Source organism: Chrysemys picta, chromosome 1, assembly GCF_011386835.1.
Source record: "Chrysemys picta bellii isolate R12L10 chromosome 1, ASM1138683v2, whole genome shotgun sequence".
NCBI lineage: Eukaryota > Metazoa > Chordata > Testudines > Emydidae > Chrysemys > Chrysemys picta.
Window position 1 is genome coordinate 37,502,129 of NC_088791.1, and position 18,997 is coordinate 37,521,125.

Consider the following 18,997-nt stretch of genomic DNA (forward strand, 5'->3'; position numbering starts at 1 on the left):
AAGAGACATTTAACCTTCACCTGATGTCTTTTTGATGACATAGATTACTACTCAAAAATATAGTCATAACTGATAGACAATTACCCAATAGTAGAAAGTGGGACAGCATTCCCCAAGATACAGGTGATGTTGAATGAAGATATATTTAATACAATTCTAAATTTTTATAGAAGATGTAAACTGACATTTATTTGACCCTTTTCATTTTATGCCCCCGTGTGAAAAACACTTCACTGCATAAAACTAGCACAATTGGGCTTTTTCAAGGGAAAGTTATAGATTGGGGGGTAGGGGGCGCTGGGCATGGATTGAGGACACTAAATGGCTCACCCAACATGAGGACAGGGCATCAGCATAGTCCATCTGAAGCTGTTATTACAGCCTGTGAATCAAGTAGCCATGACAGCATCTCTGCGCCACTTTCACTGGGTGTTAAGTAGAGATGGTTGGAATTTTTCATCAAAACACTTTTATGATGAAAAATACAGGTTTTGTTGAAATTAAAACATTTTACAAAAGGTGATTTCAACAAATTCCTGTGAGAGGTGGAATGTTTTGAAACAAAAAAACTTAACTTAGAAATTTGGAAACAAAATTCCCAAACAACTTTTCTGAATGCCCAATTTTTTTGCTAATTTCATTTCATGGTTTGAAAATTTTGCTTTTGTTCTGATTCAGAAAGAAAACAGTTTTCATCATGTTAAAATTTCCCCCACTGTAGAAATTCTGAGTTTCAACAGGCTCTCATATCAAGAACCAGAATTTCTGGGATCCTGCCTTTACTGGACATCATTGCTGCTCTCTGCACAGCCTATTGTAGCCAGTGAAGAGAACAGTCATCTGACAGGTCTGTAATCATGTTGCTTAATGCACTATTGGAAGGCTCTCAGATACTACAGCAGGGATCAGCAACCTTTGGCACGGGCATTCAGCACATCCCTCGGCCCGTGTCGCTTCCCGCAGCCTCCATTGGCCTGTGACAGCGAACTGCAGACAGTGGGAGCCGCGATCGGCCAAACCTGCAGACGTGGCAGGTAAACAAACCGGTGCTTACCCTGGCGTGCTGCGGGCCAAAGGTTGCCGATCCCTGTACTACAGTGATGAGCATGGTATAAGAACCTATATAGACTAGAATTCCACAGCACGCATGGTAAGTGGAGTTTCCCCCCATGTAGCTGTGTAGGTGGCTGAAAAGGCACACAGAGAGCCTTGCGTAGGTCCTTTGAAGTAGGATGAATTCCAACTCTGCTGTATATCGTTAGATAAGCCTTTCAAAAACCAGGCTTACTACATATCTGGTGCCGTAACATAAGGGCAGGGTACAGGGCTTCATTAAAGGACACGTGCAATAAGCAAAGGTGTGAAAAGAAATTAAAATCAAACCAAAGTCATGTCAATAATCTATCACTTAATAGCTTTTAAATTAAGTTGTATTTAGTCTAGTACTGTATAAAACACTTTTTTCTTAAATGTCAGTTGTCCTTTAATGACTGGTAATATTTTAATCCACTGAATTGTCAGAGGGTGGCAATGTAAGTACACAAAATAACCACATGGCCAATTAGTTAGTGCTTCCTATACTTCAGAGCAACCAGCCTTTCCTGAAAGAGTCACAGCATTCTCTTTATTTTCTACAGTAGCTTTCTGGTTCAGGTTTCTCTGAGTGCTATTCTAAACAGACAGGGTGGTCGTGAAAAAAAACATTCTGCTTAATGCCGGACTGTCTAGTATATTGATTCTTACCCAGAAAGGGACAAACACACTGTGCTTATTTACACTTCAACCATGCTCATCATGGGCTGAATTTAGTCCAGGTTTGGTAGAGAAAATACAGAAGGCTGTCTCATGTCTTGCTTGCATGTCTTGGTGTTGTTCCTGTGTCTCTACTATTAAACTTTTCTGCTCTTGTTGAGAGTCTGGCCTTCCCATCTTTGGTAGCCACTATGTGCCCCTAAACTAATAGTGTTGCAGGGAGTTGCAAAGTACCTGTTTATTTACAATAAAAACACTGTAATGCATGAACCAGAACATCCAAGAGTGACATGATCCCTTCTTACTCCCTTTTCTCTTCCTCCACTCATGTCTAAAAGTCTCTGTCCTTTAATTAAAAAGGACTGTAGCCATGATAAATAAGATTAAACCTCCCCATTTCCAAGTAATAATGGCTTTATCCTGTTCTTAACTCCTATAGTATTTATGTACATCTAGTGTTTATTTCCTACAAAATGTTTTTATGGCCAACTGTCTGCCGGTGATGACAAGAGAACCTGTGGGATTAAAGTAGATTTGAATCCTGAGTTTACTGTGTACTGAAAATATCTAAAGAGGCAAGTCCCTATATGGATTATACACACGTGTTCATCCTATTGAGAATGCACAGTTATGATAGCTGAAATGAGGACAGATTTCATGAAACATTTCTTTACGTTGCTATGTAGACTAAAAATTCTGTTTCAGAGTAGCAGCCGTGTTAGTCTGTATCCGCAAAAAGAACAGGAGTACTTGTGGCCCCTTAGAGACTAACAAATTTATTAGAGCATAAGCTTTCGTGGACTACAGCCCACTTCTTTGTGTAAAAATTCTGTATTCTTCAACTGTGGTTTTTATTGGTTACTTGTACCACTAGATGTTGCTAATGTACCTTGATACCCCTTTGAGCATACTGCAGAGGCACGGCATTAGCCTTGTATGTTTACTTTCAAATGTGTGCCCTTTCAAATGCTGCACAGGTCAATTGAGAGAAATTTGGAGCCACAATACATTGTGTTTGCTGGGATCCCACCCATCCCATTTCACTCACAGAACAGAGCTTTGCTGCCGATGGGTTCAATAACATGGTTATGCCACACTAATGTGAGTGAGGCTATCATTTCACAAATCCACACATGGCTGCTGGAGGAAGTTCACAGGCATACTTGGATGACCTGTATTTTTAGAAAACTTTGTCTTGGAGAACTGTCTGCTATTATCTTCCTTCTAGTGTATTAGGATTAGGGGTGGGATTGGGTACATGTGGAGATAATAAATAAATATTGCTTTTGGTGGCAATGTACAGGTATTGGCAAAATACAGCATCGTCTTTAAAATAAATGTCATATTGTCAATGGTACTGTTGGCGAGCTCCAATGCACACTTGTCAAGCAGCTGATTTTGCAGTATTGATGGCTCTGCTCCACGTTCTCAACCCAGTTCTCTTGGGGTTTTTTTTGTTTTTTAAATTTTACCCTTTTGGACTAAAGAAAAGTTTATTATATTTGTATCTTCAGATATTTCATTGCTGTAACACTCGCTTGTATTCACACATCCAGTATATAAATGCATGTATCTAGGAATAAAGAATGTAGGCCATGAATAATTAAAAGATCAGAAAACATGCCTTATAGTGATCGTTTCAAGGAGCTCAATCTATTTAGCTTAACTAAGAGAAGGCGTGACTTGATTACAGTCTGTAAGTATCTACATGGGGAGCAAGTATTCAATAATAGGCTCTTCAATCTAACAGAGAAACACAATCCAAATAATACTATCTAGTTGCTAGAAGTTGAAGCTGGACAAATTCAGACTCTTAAAAATAACCTTTTGACAGTAAGGGTAATTAACCATTGGGACTGCTTACCAATGGTCAAGTTGGCTTCTCCATCACTGACAATTTTTAAAATCAAGATTGGATGTTTTTCTAAAAGCTATGCTCTAGAAATTATTTTGTGGCAGTTCTATGGCCTGTGTTATACAGACGGTCAGACTAGATGATCACAATGGTCCCTTCTGGCCTTAGAATCTATGAATCTTGTTGTCATCCCATGTGCCATGTCTAATTCATATTGTAAGATCTCTTGGAGCAGTGACTCCTCTTATCAAGCACCATGCACATTCATGGGACAGTATTAACAAAGTAATGGAGTAGAAGGGTCTGTGTCTTGGGATCATTGGTAAGGCCAGGGACAACTGGTTCTGTTGTATACTATAGTAACACAACTTTGCATTGCTGTGTGACAGTGGGTGGGTCTCTCTTAGATCAGGTTGGGGGCTGATGGTGAGAGTTTTTAGCATGTTGATGAGCTATCATGAAAGTTGAAAGTACTTAGATCCTAAAATAGAAACCAGATGAAGGTGAATGGTATGAATCCTTTCTTTTCTCATGTCTACCTGAAAATCTCAAAGCATTTGGCAAACACTAATTAACCATTACACACCTTAGGAGGTAGTTCAGTAGGGGTATCCCACTGTAGATGGGGCACTGAGAGATGATATCACTTGTCTGAGAAGTCTGTTACACTGCTAGAAATGAAGGGATAACTCAGTGGTTTGAGCATTGACCTGCTAAACCTAGGGTTGTGAGTTCAATCCTTGAGGGGGCCACTTAGGGATCTGGGGCAAAATCAGTACTTGGTCCTGCTAGTGAAGGCAGGGGGCTGGACTCAATGACCTTTCAAGGTCCTTTCCAGTTTTAGGAGATAGGATATCTCCATTAATTTATTATTAAAAATAAACTATCATGCCTATGTCTTAGCCTCAAGTCCATCTCTCCTAATATTGGTACCCAACAGAGGAAAGATATTTAGCCCTGGAGACAAAGTTGGAGATTGGTCCCTGCAAAGAATAGGATCACCGCTGATGTGTCTAATGGAGATAAGGAATCATTATCTATATCTTCGTAGATAGTATGTCTACATTACCATTAAAAAACCACAGCTGGCCCAATCAACCACAGCTGATTAGGTCTAAGGCACTGTTTAATTGTGGTGTAGCTGGTCAGGCTCGGGCTGGAGCCCAAGCTCTGAGACCCTGCGGGGGGTGGGAGGAGGGAGAAGGCCTGAGTCAGCTGGCATGGACCAGCTGCGGGTGTCTAATTGCAGGGTAGACATACCTGTAAACTCCTTAAGCCAGGGAATCTGTCTTCTATGTATGATGCCAAACACACAACCGATATTTAACAATGCAAATAATAAAAGCAGGACACCTTTTAATAATTAAAACCGTGTTTTCAGACAAATTAGTTCACATCTCATCAGTCACGAACAGCGTATTTCTTAGCAGACACCCATCATTAAGTAAGGATGACTACATTTGCTTCGAAAGTACAATATTTAGGGGAAGAGAGGGCTTGCAGTAAAGCTTACTTCTGTTTCCCCACCCCCAGCGTGAATATAAATGTAATTGTAGACTTCAGATAAGGATGAGGTTAATAAACTTCATAGTTGCTTGTGGGTAATATCACATTTTTATAGCTTAGGTGAAACAGAAAATGTTTCTAAAAGTGTGAACGTTGTTTATATGAGCTAAAGAAATAATTATCAGATTATTCATGGCTTTGTAAAGAATGGGAACGAGAAGCAGCCCAGCCATTGTGATGTGATTAATATTAGCGAAGCATTGTGAAGCTATAAAGAGCTCTATAAATGTTAACCATTATTATTATAATTGTTTAGAGTGATGGAAGGAACAGTGAAACCCACTTACACGTGCAGTGCAACGCTTTCAGAAATAGCAGTTTAGAACTGAGAGATTTACTGATGGGATAAAGAGCATTATCAGCTGGTGAGTTCGCTTTATTGCTCCTCACTGAGGTTGGGGTGATTGGCCACCTGAAGAGACATGCTTCATAGTTAATGTCAGAACTAAAAAATACTGTACATTAGGAGCCACCAAAATGTGTCCAGCTGTGGGCCATGTGGCTTCCTCAGACTGCCAAGTGATGTAACATTGTAGATGTTCTAACCCAGGGATCAGCAACCTTTGGCCCGCGGCCTGCCAGGGTAAGCCCCCTGGTGGGCCGAGCCAGTTTGTTTACCTGCCGCATCCGCAGGTTGGCTGATCGCAGCTCCCACTGGCTGCGGTTCGCTGCTCCAGGCCAATGGGGGCGGCAGGAAGCGGCGGCCAGCACATCCCTCGGCCCGCGACACTTCCCGCCGCCCCCACTGGCCTGGGATGGCGAACCGTGGCCAGTGGGAGTCGCGATCAGCCGAACCTGTGGAAAGCCAAAGGTTGCCGATCCCTGTTCTAATCCTATGTAAGGAGATATAACCCATGAAAACTGCAGTCCCAACATGCAATACTCCTTTTTGATCTGATTGACCGTTGAGTTAGATCAATATGGAGAAAAGCATCCTGAAAACAGTAACTTTCACTGGTTGAACCGTGAATTTCTGGGCCACAGTGTGTACTCCATAGATGGTATTTGGCTCTGGGCCATGTTTCCCATATGTACCGAATAAAATAAAATCAATTCCCCTACGATACTTTGTTTTATCAACACAGTGTTAAGTAGAACTGGTTGGAAACTGGAATATCTGTTTTGTGAGAAATGTTGATATCTCAATTTTTTTTGTTCCTCAGGGGAAAGAAAAGATAAAAGTCTGAAAAATTTCAATTTGGGACCTTGGATTTGTTCCGTTTTGACAATGTTGTAATGTTTGTTTTTATTTTATCTCTTGATTCATTTCATATTTATCTATTGCGTAATAACTATAACGTCTATTAAAACTGATTTTATATAAGTCAGAACAAAATGAATCAAAAGAAAGTAAAAGCATTTAATTTTGACAATGTTGAAATATTTTGTTTAGATTTTTCCCATCAAATTTTATTGAAATAGACACATTCCTGTGACATGTCTTGATTTTTGGTGAGATTACGTCTTTAACAGAAAACTTTTGCAGCAGAACATTTTCAACCAGCTCTGGTGCTATGTTTATCACACTCTCACACGATGGCATGGACCCTCTAACAGGGAAGTGACCAGTGTACCTGTCACTGGTCAGCTGACACTTGGCTTAAGAGAAGGCCCCTAGCTCCTAGAGTATCTGAGGCCGGGTGAGTCAGACTTGGTGAGAGTCCGTTAGAAAAGGTGCCGAGAGAACAGAGGAGGGACTCTCAATGCCTGAGGGGGAGAGAGACTGAAGAGAACAGGAAGCTCTGTGGGTGCTCTCAGGAAAGAAGGAGACAGGCCAGAAGCCAGGAGGCTCCAGTAGTGAGAGGAGGAAACTCAGGAGCAAGAGGAAGGCCCAGGGGAATGGCCCTGTGGCCACTGTTCCATACAAGGGCAGGGAGAAAGCTTAGGAGGCACATGAGACTTTCATTAAGACCAAGGAAGGTAGACTTTGTGTTATTACTTCATTTGTGCTTTTGAACTCTAGTAGGAGACTTTGGGGGGACCCCTGAGAGCCCTCGAGTCTGAAGGAGAATTGAGATTGACAAAAAGCCTAGAGTCACAGGAGGTGGCAGAGTGTGAACCTTTTGAGTTCTGACCTCTATTTTGTGATGTGAGGTGCTCCTAGAAAGGAGCTCTCAGAGATGACAGCCACAGCAGCTGCACAACTGTCACCTGTTAACCTCTCCAACATGACAGGTAACAGGACTGAAGCTGTCTGAGGGCTTGAAGCATAACCCAGGGAGAAGCTGTCCGAGGGCAACAGCTAGCTTGAAGCATAACCCAGCTCCAGGAGGATAGACGTGGACTCCTTATCTGGGGAGCACGAGTTTTATTACACGATAACGCAGCTCCAGCAGACGAGCTGTGGGTCACCTGTGCCAAGGAGGGAGAAGCCTCACATGAAATCCCCTCTGCCCCAAAAAAGAGGTCTGGGAAGCCCCTAGAACCTAAAAGGGAGCTTTCTGGGGGTAAGCTGATTTGAACTACATAAATTGGACCCCAGGAGAAGGGAATATTGTTTAAAGGCTCTGGGTTCAAGTAGACTCTGAGGGAGCTGATGGCAGGATGTCCATAGAGCCAAGCAAGGCCCCAATGAGTTGTGATTCACGATGGCTCCCTTCTTACACATGCTAGATGTACTGTGCAAACGTTCATTTGACTTTCGGCAAAACTTTTGGTAAAACTTGGTGAATGAAGACATACTCAAGATTCAGGGCTGATTGTGACAACATGGTTTGTAGTATAACACAACCAGGGCCTTTGGGTTTTTTAATTAATGGACCAATCCCTTTTAAGGTTGTACTAATAGGAAGAGACTAATCCTAATTTTAGCTGTTATAGTTCCCAGTGCAAGCAGAAGTACCGTCAGGAGACCATAGAGAGTTGTTACAATTTGGATGGGATACTATTGTTGTTTCACCTTTCAGTTTTGTTACCAAAAACTATTACTGTAACACCTATTTTCATTTATTATACATTTAGCATCACAGGTATGGATAATGATTTACAGATAATGCTATATACAGATGAGGCCCCTGCCCTGAGGAATTTTCAATCTTAATTTATACAGGAAACATAAGTACAGATCAAATCATAGAGGATGGAGAAAACAAGGGAAGTAAAGGATATTGGAATATTGAATTAGCATAGAGTACATATGCAGTGGCATTTGGAACACATTTTAACAGATTATAGTTTAGAAATTTCAGTTTACTGGGAACTGACATGCAGAGTAACAGCACTGTAATGATTCTTAAAACAGTTCAGAGACAAACTCTGAAGTGATTCAGTGGATGATTCATTTGTCATATTGATATTAAATCATCAACAGTAGCTAATCATGACACATACAGCATGTACAGAGAAGACCAAGCCAAGACTAAATTGGGATTTAGCATGCATTTATGATTTAGTCATCTGGATAACACAAAAAATGTAGCTATTGGTTATAGTGATCCAAAGATAATTAGATATTTTTTCATACGTCCAAATGAGGGCCACTCATATTTGGAAGTACTGTACTTTATCTTCCCAGAGGTCAGAAAAAATTTTTGTGCCCACATAATCTATCTGCTAAGACTGGCTAATTGAGACTATCACTTCAATTGTGATCTTTATTTCCCAGCTAATTTGTTGTTATAGGCAATCAGTTTAGTTAGTCTCAGGCCTGATCTATACCTACAATTTAGATCACCATAGCTACAGCTCTCAGGGTTGTGAAAAATCCACACCCCTGAGTGCTGTAGCTATGCCAACCTAACCTCCAGTATAGCTGCAACTAGGTTGATGGAAGAATGCTTCTGTCAACCTAGCTATTGTCTCTAGCCATCTCACAATTGATTACCAAGGCTCTGCTGGTTAATAAAATGACTTGGTTTAGAGGGGAAGTGAAGGCAGCCGTAAAAAATAATATATAAGAAAGGAGAAGTTGACAGTAATGAATATAAATCAGAAGCTTAGAATTATAGAAAACTGATAAGGGAATCAAAGGGATACAAGGAGAAATCTATGGCCATCAGAGTTAAGGACAATAAGAAGGAGGTTTTTAAAATATATTAGGAACAAGACCAATACCTGACAATGGTATTGGGCCATTGCTAGATGGAACTAGTAGAATTATTAGTAATATTGCAGAAAAGACAGACGTGTTCAGTAAATATTTCTGTTCTGTTTGGGGGGAAAACAGAAATGATATAGTCTCATCATAAGAACATAAGAACGGCCATACTGGGTCAGACCAAAGCCCAGTATCCTGTCTACCGACAGTGGACAATGCCAGGTGCCCCAGAGGGAGTGAACCTAACAGGGTAACGATCAAGTGATCTCTCTCCTGCCATCCATCTTCACCCTCTAACAACAGAGGCTAGGGACACTATTCCTTACCCATCCTGGCTAATAGCCTTTAATGGACTTAACCTCCATGAATTTATCTAGTTCTCTTTTAAACCTTGTTATAGTCCTATAGTCGTATGGTTATACCACTATAACTTCAGTGCCCTCATGGCCAAGATGGAGTCTGCTCTGCAGGCAGCTCTGGCCAAGAAAAGGCATGTGCAGGAATGGAGCAGTGAAAGTCCCTTCCACCTCAGGGGCACCTGTTCCAACCCCCCAGAGTGAACGCATACACCTTGGAAGAGTACAATGAAGATGGGAAAGGGAAATGTTTGTTTACAGAGGGATGAAAGGAGAAAAACAACAGGGGGAAATACAGGGGGAGTGGTAAAACAGGGTTCCATTCAACTCAAGGCCCCACAGGCCCAGTGGTACCACAGTCTGAAAGGGCAGACATCGAGCAATGTGTCTTCACACAGAGATCAGGAATCCTGGGCAAAGTTCCAGTCCAGTGGTTAGTTTTGGGTGCTCCTGGTTGTCTTTGGTGCTAGTAAACTTTCCCCAGTAAACCCCTCGGGTGCCCTCTTCTGACACTCTCTGCAAAGCCACACAGAACAACAGCTTCCTCACTTAACTAGTTAACAGCCTCCCTCCTTATTCCCAATGCAAAGTCACAAGTCTCAGTACTCATGGCCCCAGACAGCTCTGGGCAGCAGTGATACAGGGTCCAGCTCTGGTTTGTCCTTTTCGGGTGATTCCTCCCTGGCGGTTCCTCCCTTCTGATACTTGCCTCCCTGGCAGAGTGCTCCTCCTGACTCCTGTCTTGGGGCCCCGGTCAGCCACTATGTCCCTCCCAGGCTTCTGGCAGGTTCTCAGCTGCTTCACTCTGTGAGGGCCTGTTTGCTGCAGGCCTTCTGTCTAGAACTCCGGACACACACATCCTGTCTCTTTTCCCTCTCTCTCTGCTCCCCCTCAGTTCCCCCAACAGCACTTCCTTCTTCAGGAACAATCAGCACTTCCCCTTCAGGACAAAGATTTAAAGGGGCCATGCTCTCAAAACCCTAAAGGGGTTACAATACTCATGCCATTCCACTAGTACAGGGATCGGCAACCTTTGGCACGCGGCTCGCCAGGGTAAGCCCCCTGGTGGGCCAGGCCTGTTTGTTTACCTGCTGCGTCTGCAGGTTTGGCCGATTGTGGCTCCCACTGGACGCGGTTCGCCGTCCCAGGCCAATGGGGGCTGTGGGAACAATGATAAATAATGAAGAGGAAAATTCACTGATTCAGCGTGATCTGGATCATTTGGTAAACTGGGAGCAAGCAAACAATAAACATTTTAATACAGCTACATGTAAATGTTTACATCTAGGAACAAAGAATGTAGGCTATACTTACAGGATGGGGGACTCTATCTTGGGAATCAGTCACCCTGAAAAAAATTTGAGGATCATAGTGGATGATTCAATGATCATGAGTTCCCAAAGTGATGCTGTGGCCAAAAGAGCTAATACAAGTCTGGGATGCATAAACAGGGGAATCTTAAGTAGGAGTAGAGAGGTTATTTTACCTCTGTATTTAGCACTGGTGTGACCGCTGCTTGAGTACTGTGTCTAGTTCTGGTGTCCACAATTCAAGAAGGAGAGGGTTCAGAGAAGAAATACAAGAATTATTAGAGAGTTAGAAAACATGCCTGTTTATAGTGATAGACTCAAGGAGCTCAATCTGTTCAGTTTAACAAAGAGAAGGTTAAGGGGTTACTTGATTAATTTATTGAATATTTGTTCCCCATGTAGATACTTATAATGGGCTCTCCATACTTATGATGGATTCTTTCTAAAAGTGCGGAGGCCATGAGGCTCCATCCCCTCCGTGGCCCCATCCCTGACCCTCCTCTTCCCAGTGAGGCCCCATCACCTGGCCAGGCTGGAAGCTGGAGCTGGGCTGGGGAGCCCGGGCCACTCCACCTGCTGAGGTTGGGGGGGACCCGAGAGCAACCCCCAGCCCATGTCCCTGCCCCCCTGGATCCCCACCCAGGGCAGATGGAGGGTCCGCGGCTCCCCACAGCTGCTTGAGTGGCTCTTACCCCGACCTGGCTTTGGCTTCCTCGGGGGGCAGTTGCCACTCTAGTCTTAAACAAATGTTCTGGAGTCCAGTAGTACCTGTTTAATATCTTGTTCTGGAAGAATCGCAAGGATAAAGAATTTGAAGTATATTTCACCTTAACCAGATAGCCTCCGAGGTTTCTGTTGATAGTTCTGTTTCCCATTTTTCTTTGAGACTTAGATTGAGAAGGTAATGCAAAGCATTAAGCCACCTATAAACAATCCCTACAAAGTCACCTTTGTTTCCATATTTCTTAACATGTTCTTCTAGAGATGAGAGAGTTGAAACAGACCAATTGTCCTCTATCCTTGCATGAATCCTTGAGAATAGCCACTGAAAGAAGGAACGGTGAGACAGTGGTAGCTAATATTTGTTAAACTGGCCCCCTTTGATTACATGTTTATCATCTAGTATTATATCTTTAATTGTTGTTAATCATTTTCCTTTCCAAATTGTCTTAAGGGTGGAGTTGGCCTTGATCCTAGGGCATGGGTTATCCCACAGTGATGGAAGAGAACTAGTAAGATCACATGCTGTAATCACTTTAATATGTTTCAGGATGCCACATGTAGATACAAAGACTTGGCTTTTCCTTAAGGGCGTGAGTAGCCTCTTAAGGTATATAAAAGAAAAGAGGGAACCAACTGGCATAGCTAAACTTTTTTCAATCTCAAACCAGGCTGGTGTGTATACAGTGCCATGGGAGGGGAATCACCTTACAATAGGACGCATTTGGAATGCTAGATAATATAGATACAAATCTGGCAACTCCAGTTGCCCAGGATTTTTTAATGGTCTTGTGTGACAAGTGAGGCTGTTTTTTATCCTATATAAATTGCATGATAATTTATTTATTCATGCAAAGAGCGAGGGAAACACCTTGGAAGGCAGTTGGCTAATGATATAAGTCAATCTTTGGTAGATAGTCATTTTGGCTATTTCTATTCTCCCCAGTAAGGATAGAGGGATGAGCCCATCTCTCTATAGTCTTGGAAATTTCTTTTAATATATAGTCCATATGTAGAAAAATAATTTTGGGAAGATTAGGACAAATTTTAACATCTAGATAAGTTATTTCCTTGCATATTTGAAATGAAAAATACTGAAACTGAGAATGATCTGGTCTTTTGGCTATATTCATTGCTTGTTATTTATTCCAGTTAATGTGAAAACCAGAGAGCTTTCCCAAAATATCAACTACATTCAATAATGACGGGACTTATGAGGATGAATTCTTCAATAGTACAAAAATGTCATCTGGATATAAACTGATTTGTATTCTTTCCGCATTATAGTCACACCTTCAATGGCAGAGTACTGACGGATTTACATTGCTAGTAGTTCTAGAGTGAGATTAGAACGGGCGGGGCAAGAGAGGACAGCCCTATTATGTCCCTCTTTCTAGTTGAAATGTTGGAGAAATAAATCCGTTAGTTGATACTGAAGTGAGGAGAGAGTTAAATAATACACTAATCCGATTCAGGAATATTGATCCAAATTCAATTTTTTTAGGACAGCCATTAGATAAAGCCATTCAACCCTATCAAAGACTTTCACTGCATCTAGAGATAATGCTATGGAGGGAACATCTGATATCTGAGCTTGCTGGATCAAGTGAGTGATTTTTTTTTATCATATTACCAGCAGCCAATTTTCCTTTAATGAAACCAAACTGATCTGCATGAATAATTGATGGGAGGATGGTGTTCAGTCATGTTGCTAAAAATGTTGCAATTATTTTGCAATCTGTGTTTAATAGAGATATGGGGCAGAAGTTGCCACAGTTGCAATCATCTTTGTTCTTCTTTAATATTAAAGTAATTACAGCAGTTCTTATGGCATGAGACATATTTCCTTTTCAGAATGTTTCAGTGAAGACCTTTGAAAGAGTAGGCGATAGCTGATTACAAAATGTTTTGTAGAAATCTGCCAGAAAACCATCCATCCCACGGGCCTTGCCAGAATTCTAATATTGTATAGCCTGTTTGATCTCTTGTGGTGGTTATGGAGAAAGCTTTCACGGCACTTGTTCTGAAGTTAGGGTATTAAAAGGTAGGCTTCAACAAAATGATCAAATTTATTAGAGTCAAATTGGTTGTCTGATTTATATGAAAGCATGATAGAATCACTTAAATTGATTATATCTATTGGTTCCAGGATGGCACCCGCATCTTCTTGTAATAAGGAAGAAATATTGTTGACTACTTCCATCTTAACTCTGCTGGCAAGTCATTTACTTATTTTTAATTCTGAGTTCTTTAGGCCTTATTTGAGCAGTTTAGTACACGCTAAAGGCAGTGTTCCTTGTCTATGCTAGATTTTTAAAATGTTAGTTAATGTTTGTTAATATAACCCTTTAATTCCTATCCTAGATAAAGCCTAGGCATAAATGGATTTTTCAAATCATGTTGGCTAACTTGAATTATCTAACTTGATTAAAACCCCCACCTTTTTTGTTTCTAGACAAACCCCCAGTGGGCATCTTGCTTTCCCCCAATGCCATTCTCACTGACTCAATAGTCCCTCATTTAGTTCTTGCAGGGGTCTCAGTAGGCCTTGAAAAATTCCGCTTTACTCTTCTGGAATATGTCTGAACTGTAGCGCTCCTAGGTGCTATGTTAATACAACTCATGGTTTCTGAACACTTGGGTTGGCAATACTATAAACATCAATTCATTACACTATTTACGAAATGGTATGCCACAGTGTCTAGTGCAGTGTAAAACACGTATGAGCGGATGAATAAATATCAAACAATAAAGGATTCTTATTGGAGAGAAACCAATTTCTTGCAAGAAATTAGTCTTTCCATCAGAAAGCAGAGAAACCTTTAGAGCTAAAGGAGACTTTCCCATTACTATCAGTAGCAGTGCTCTCTAAGACCATGGGGTGAAAGTATGGGTTTTGGCTTTTTAGCCTTTAAAAATTTAAGTACTACTTGAACCCCATTCTTGAGAACAAGGAACCTAAAGAGCATGCAGGACTTCAATAGCCACAAACAAAACAAGAAGTGGATAGTTAGATCAGAAAATGCAAGATCCTGTTGGGGAATGTTGAGCCAAGAACCATTTTTAGGCCCTGATCCTACAAGCTGGTCCATGAGAGTGGGCTCCTTTGCCCATGCTGAGCCCTATGGATTTGAGTGGCACTCAAGAATCTGTCCATGCAAAACAACTTGCAGGATCAGGGCCCTAGTTTCCTCTGGTTGACCAGAGCCAGCAGCTACTGCCAGTAGAGTTCTGTGAAGATACAGTAAGGAGCACTTTAAACATAGCTCTGTAGCCACTGTGCTTTTGCAGTCAGAGATCTAAGTCTTATCCTTGGTGCTCCTATGAAGTTCTTTGGAATAATTATGTGCAGTATGAAGAAGAACAGGAGTACTTGTGGCACCTTAGAGACTAACAAATTTATTAGAGCATAAGCTTTCGTGGACTACAGCCCACTTCTTCGGATGCATATATATATATGTGCCACAAGTACTCCTGTTCTTCTTTTTGCGGATACAGACTAACACGGCTGTTACTCTGAAACCTGGAATATGTGCAGTATAATGACAGTTGTCAAGTCATAGGTGCCCATGTAAGGTGTATATACAGGAAACAGAAGCCCAAGCACATGCGCGTAACATCTTGTATTGTTGCGTATATATTTTATGAATAATAAAATGCTGTAATGTATAGAAACAAAGAAGGAGAATTCAAATTGGTCTTGCATTAAAATAGGTTTTTTGTATATAGTAGACCATTGTAGTTTCTCCACTTTGAATCTAATTCTTGTAGCTTCTTGTTTTTCATTCAGCTTTTTATTAGTTTTTTTTTTAAGTGGGCAGCAAAGGTCACATGATATCTCAGCATCTCTTCGCCACTTCCGATTATGCCCTTTCCTTATGTAGGTCATGGAAAACCTGCAGGGTTGCTCCTTTTTTTTTTTTTTTTTTTGCGGCAGACTCTGGGTGACCTGCTTCCTCTGTGCTTTCACAGCAGGCTGAAATTCCCCCCTTACCTCTCCCACCCTCCCCCCGATACACACTTAAATGCACCATAGACTGTGTCCTTACTTAACAAAGATGTACAGTACTTTAATGTCCAATCTTCCTCCTCCTCTAGAGTTGCTAAGTGCCATCAATTTGTATAAAAAGAGCTCTTGAGAGGGCTTGGCACTTCACAGTATCAGTCCCAAAGCCCAATGGTTTTTCACTATTTATCTAAAGGCATAATAAGGAACAGAGAGACAGATGGGTAAACCGACATGCCTCCACTGACATCAATAGAACTATCCTGATTTATAACAGCTGAGAATCTGGCCCAGTGTTTTCAAATCAGTTGGAATCAAATGGAGTTTACAAGGCACAATATAGTGTGTACTAGAAATCATAAGCCTCAACTCTGGACTGTTGAGTGACAGGTAAAATAATTATGTGTTACACAAGGATTTTATAGGATTAAAGATTAAATCAGTACAAGGCAAGGCAATTGAGGATCTATACCAGTAGGGCAATACACAACAATACCAGAGTCCTCTGATTAATATCTACCAGTATATTTTTATTATTATGAAACTTTATATCTTGTGCATTTTTGAATTTATTTTATTTCCAAAATATCACCAAAAGGATCCATAGTTAAGCGCTGTTATGAAAAATAACCCTAAAAATGACGGGTAAAACAGAGGAAAAAATGCCTGAAGGTGATGGTTGTTAAGATGGTTCACACCATCTTCAGTGCATGACTCTCCAGCTTTGGAAAGAAATAAAACAGAAGCCAAAATTCAAGAACAGACAACAAATAATACTGCGATGTTCATTTGTACTTGCACATTTTTTCTGCAATAGAACATGTCTAGATTTAACTTCACATCATAAAACGGGAAAGAAGAAAAATTAACAGCAAGCAACTCTAAGGGCCAAATAATGGCAGTTAGCTATTGGCCTGCATTTGTTTACAATTTCCCCTGAGTAACCCAGGGCACAGCAAGACTATGCAGCCGGCTCCCCTGTTGTTACTAGCCTTTTTTGCATGCTGGTATGCAAATAGGGTGACCAGATGTTCCGATTTTATAGTGACAATCCCGATTTTGGGTTTTTTTTTATATAGGCTCCTATTACCCCCTACCCCCGTCCCAATTTTTCACATTTGCTGTCTGATCACCCTATATGCTAAGGGAATGAACCATGGCCCTGCTTCCTCATGGCTCCTTTGGAATGCTGTGCACCAGAAAGCAGTCCCTGCACTACCCATGGCTGTTCCTCAAGAGGAGCAATTTCTTGAGTGTTCCCTACTCTCTATGAAACCACAAGTACTAGTCACAACCTGGTCATAACAAGATATAAAGCAGCAATCCAACTCTCTGGGCAGCAGAGCGTGAGAGGTGTTTATAATTAAGGAGAAATAAACACCTTTTTTTTAGATTAACTATAATCCACCCTGATCTTCACACAGACCAGTACTTAAACAATTTGTTATAATGCCTTTAAGAGAAATAGGGGAAGCTTTCAAAGGGCTAGCAGGGGTCTGGCTGCATGAATCTCACTGACTTTAATGGAAGTCATGCAACTAAAACTCTTCAGTGCTTTGAAATTGTAGGGATTACGGATACATTCTCATCTGTATTACATGTGGATCTGTTACACACAACACCTATTAGTGTTAATGGCAGTTACACGGGAACATCCTAGAGTTCCAAGCAGGGTGTTTCTTTATCCTGCTCTATATTCATTCAGCTCCATAGATACAAGTTAACTTTGCTTTTAGGAGTCCAGACTGTAGACCTTCACTGGACAGTAGCACAGTTAGGAATAGTACTATCCTTTTTTTCCATATGTAACATCCTGATACTTAAGAAGCATTCTGCCTTGGAACTGCACTCAGTGTAGATGTATTGCAGATCAAAGTGGGGATTAGCTGAGATAATCTAGTTTCTATTCAAGACTGAGAAACAAGAGTAATAATGATCTTATCTAATTATGTATATACTTTTAATGAACTCCCTGAAAGCCTGCTTTGTTACTGGTTGTCTCTTAAACTATGGGGGAGTAGTTGTGTAACAGTCCAGTTCTGTCCAATCTGAGGGAAATTTTGAAGCCTTCCCCACCACCCTAATCCCCACTGAATGTTTCAGGAAGTAGGATTAGTTGTTGGCCCAAGATTGGAAGAGAAAGCTCACAATGGGCAACCACACTAGTTTGTAAATGAAGGATTAAGTCAGGAAACCTTGCTAATAACCTAGTTAGCGATCTCATCACCATTCATTGTTTGGTAGTGAGTTATTTGTATTCTTAGGCAATTAGAAGTCCAATTAAGTTCTACTAAGGGTGGGATCCATAAGGTACTTACGTATTGCAATGCTGAGCGTCATGGCACCTAGAATGTCACAAAAACAGCAAGGAATCTGATGGCACCTTAAAGACTAACAGATTTATTTGGGCATAAGCTTTCATGGGTAAAAAACCCACTTCTTCAGATGCATGGAAGTAGTGGGTTTTTTACGCACAAAAGCTTATGCCTGAATAAATCTGTTAGTCTTTAAGGTGCCACTGGACTCCTTATTGCTTTTGTGGATACAGACTAACACAGCTACCCCTCTGATACTTAGAATATCACAGGAACAATACTGCAACCCACAAAGCCTGAGTTAGGTCCCTAGGCTTTCTGTACAATTAATGGGGAAAGATATGCATCTTTAGAATGAGATCCAAAAACCCCCGCATGCTAGGCAGAGAGCCATCTAAACTAGCCAATGGGAGATGCCAATGAGAGGGGTGTGTGCTAAGCTTCACCCCTCTCTCAAAGACAGGCACCTAAGTCCTGGCTGCAAGGAAGTACATATCTCTGCTTGGTGATCTATAAACGAGAGCCGATCACCTGGAGTCAGGCCGCTTAGGTGCTTAGGAGGTTCCTGTGGGAATGAGGTAGGTGCTCCACACAAAATGGCTGGAAGAGGAGGAGCGGTGGTGGTGTCCACCTTATAACTTTTAGTTTAGTGGTCAGAGCACTCACCTGGGTTTTGGGATAGCCAGAGGTTGGGGGAGAAGATTTGAATGGGGTTTCCCCACCTCTCAGGAGAGTGCGGTAACCATTGAGCTATGAGATATTCTGATATTGAGGCTCCCTCATTCACTCCTGTTGAAGCTGTTCCACTGTGGATAAATAATGAAAGTGACTGGAGCAAGAGGATTGGACCTGGGTCTCCTACCTCTCAGGTGGGTGCCCTGACCACTGACCTATAGAGTCGTTCTCACTCTTTCTCAGGCCCAATGACTATTAAGTATTTATCCACAGTGGAACAGTGAGTGACTCAATTGCTCTCCTCTCTTCGAACTTTGACCTTCTGCCTCCAAATCCCCCTTGCTGATGCCATCAGACCACAGCACCTCCAGAAAACAACACGAGAATGAGCAATGAGTTACAAACA

The 18,997-nt window shown here is 41.5% G+C and overlaps 1 long non-coding RNA gene across 2 annotated transcripts in view; it reads right to left on the reverse strand.

Annotated features, from left to right (window-relative positions):
- Window positions 1–4,302: 4,302 nt before the first annotated feature.
- The window catches only part of LOC135973177 (uncharacterized), a 54,557-nt gene continuing 39,862 nt past the window's right edge, over window positions 4,303–18,997 (reverse strand). For both annotated transcript variants that reach the window (XR_010589884.1, XR_010589882.1), the window contains 4 exons: window positions 11,568–11,660; window positions 11,052–11,100; window positions 10,880–10,913; window positions 4,303–10,724 (listed from right to left, as the gene is read on the reverse strand). This is a non-coding gene — a long non-coding RNA (uncharacterized LOC135973177). The remainder of the gene's footprint in view (window positions 10,725–10,879; window positions 10,914–11,051; window positions 11,101–11,567; window positions 11,661–18,997) is intronic.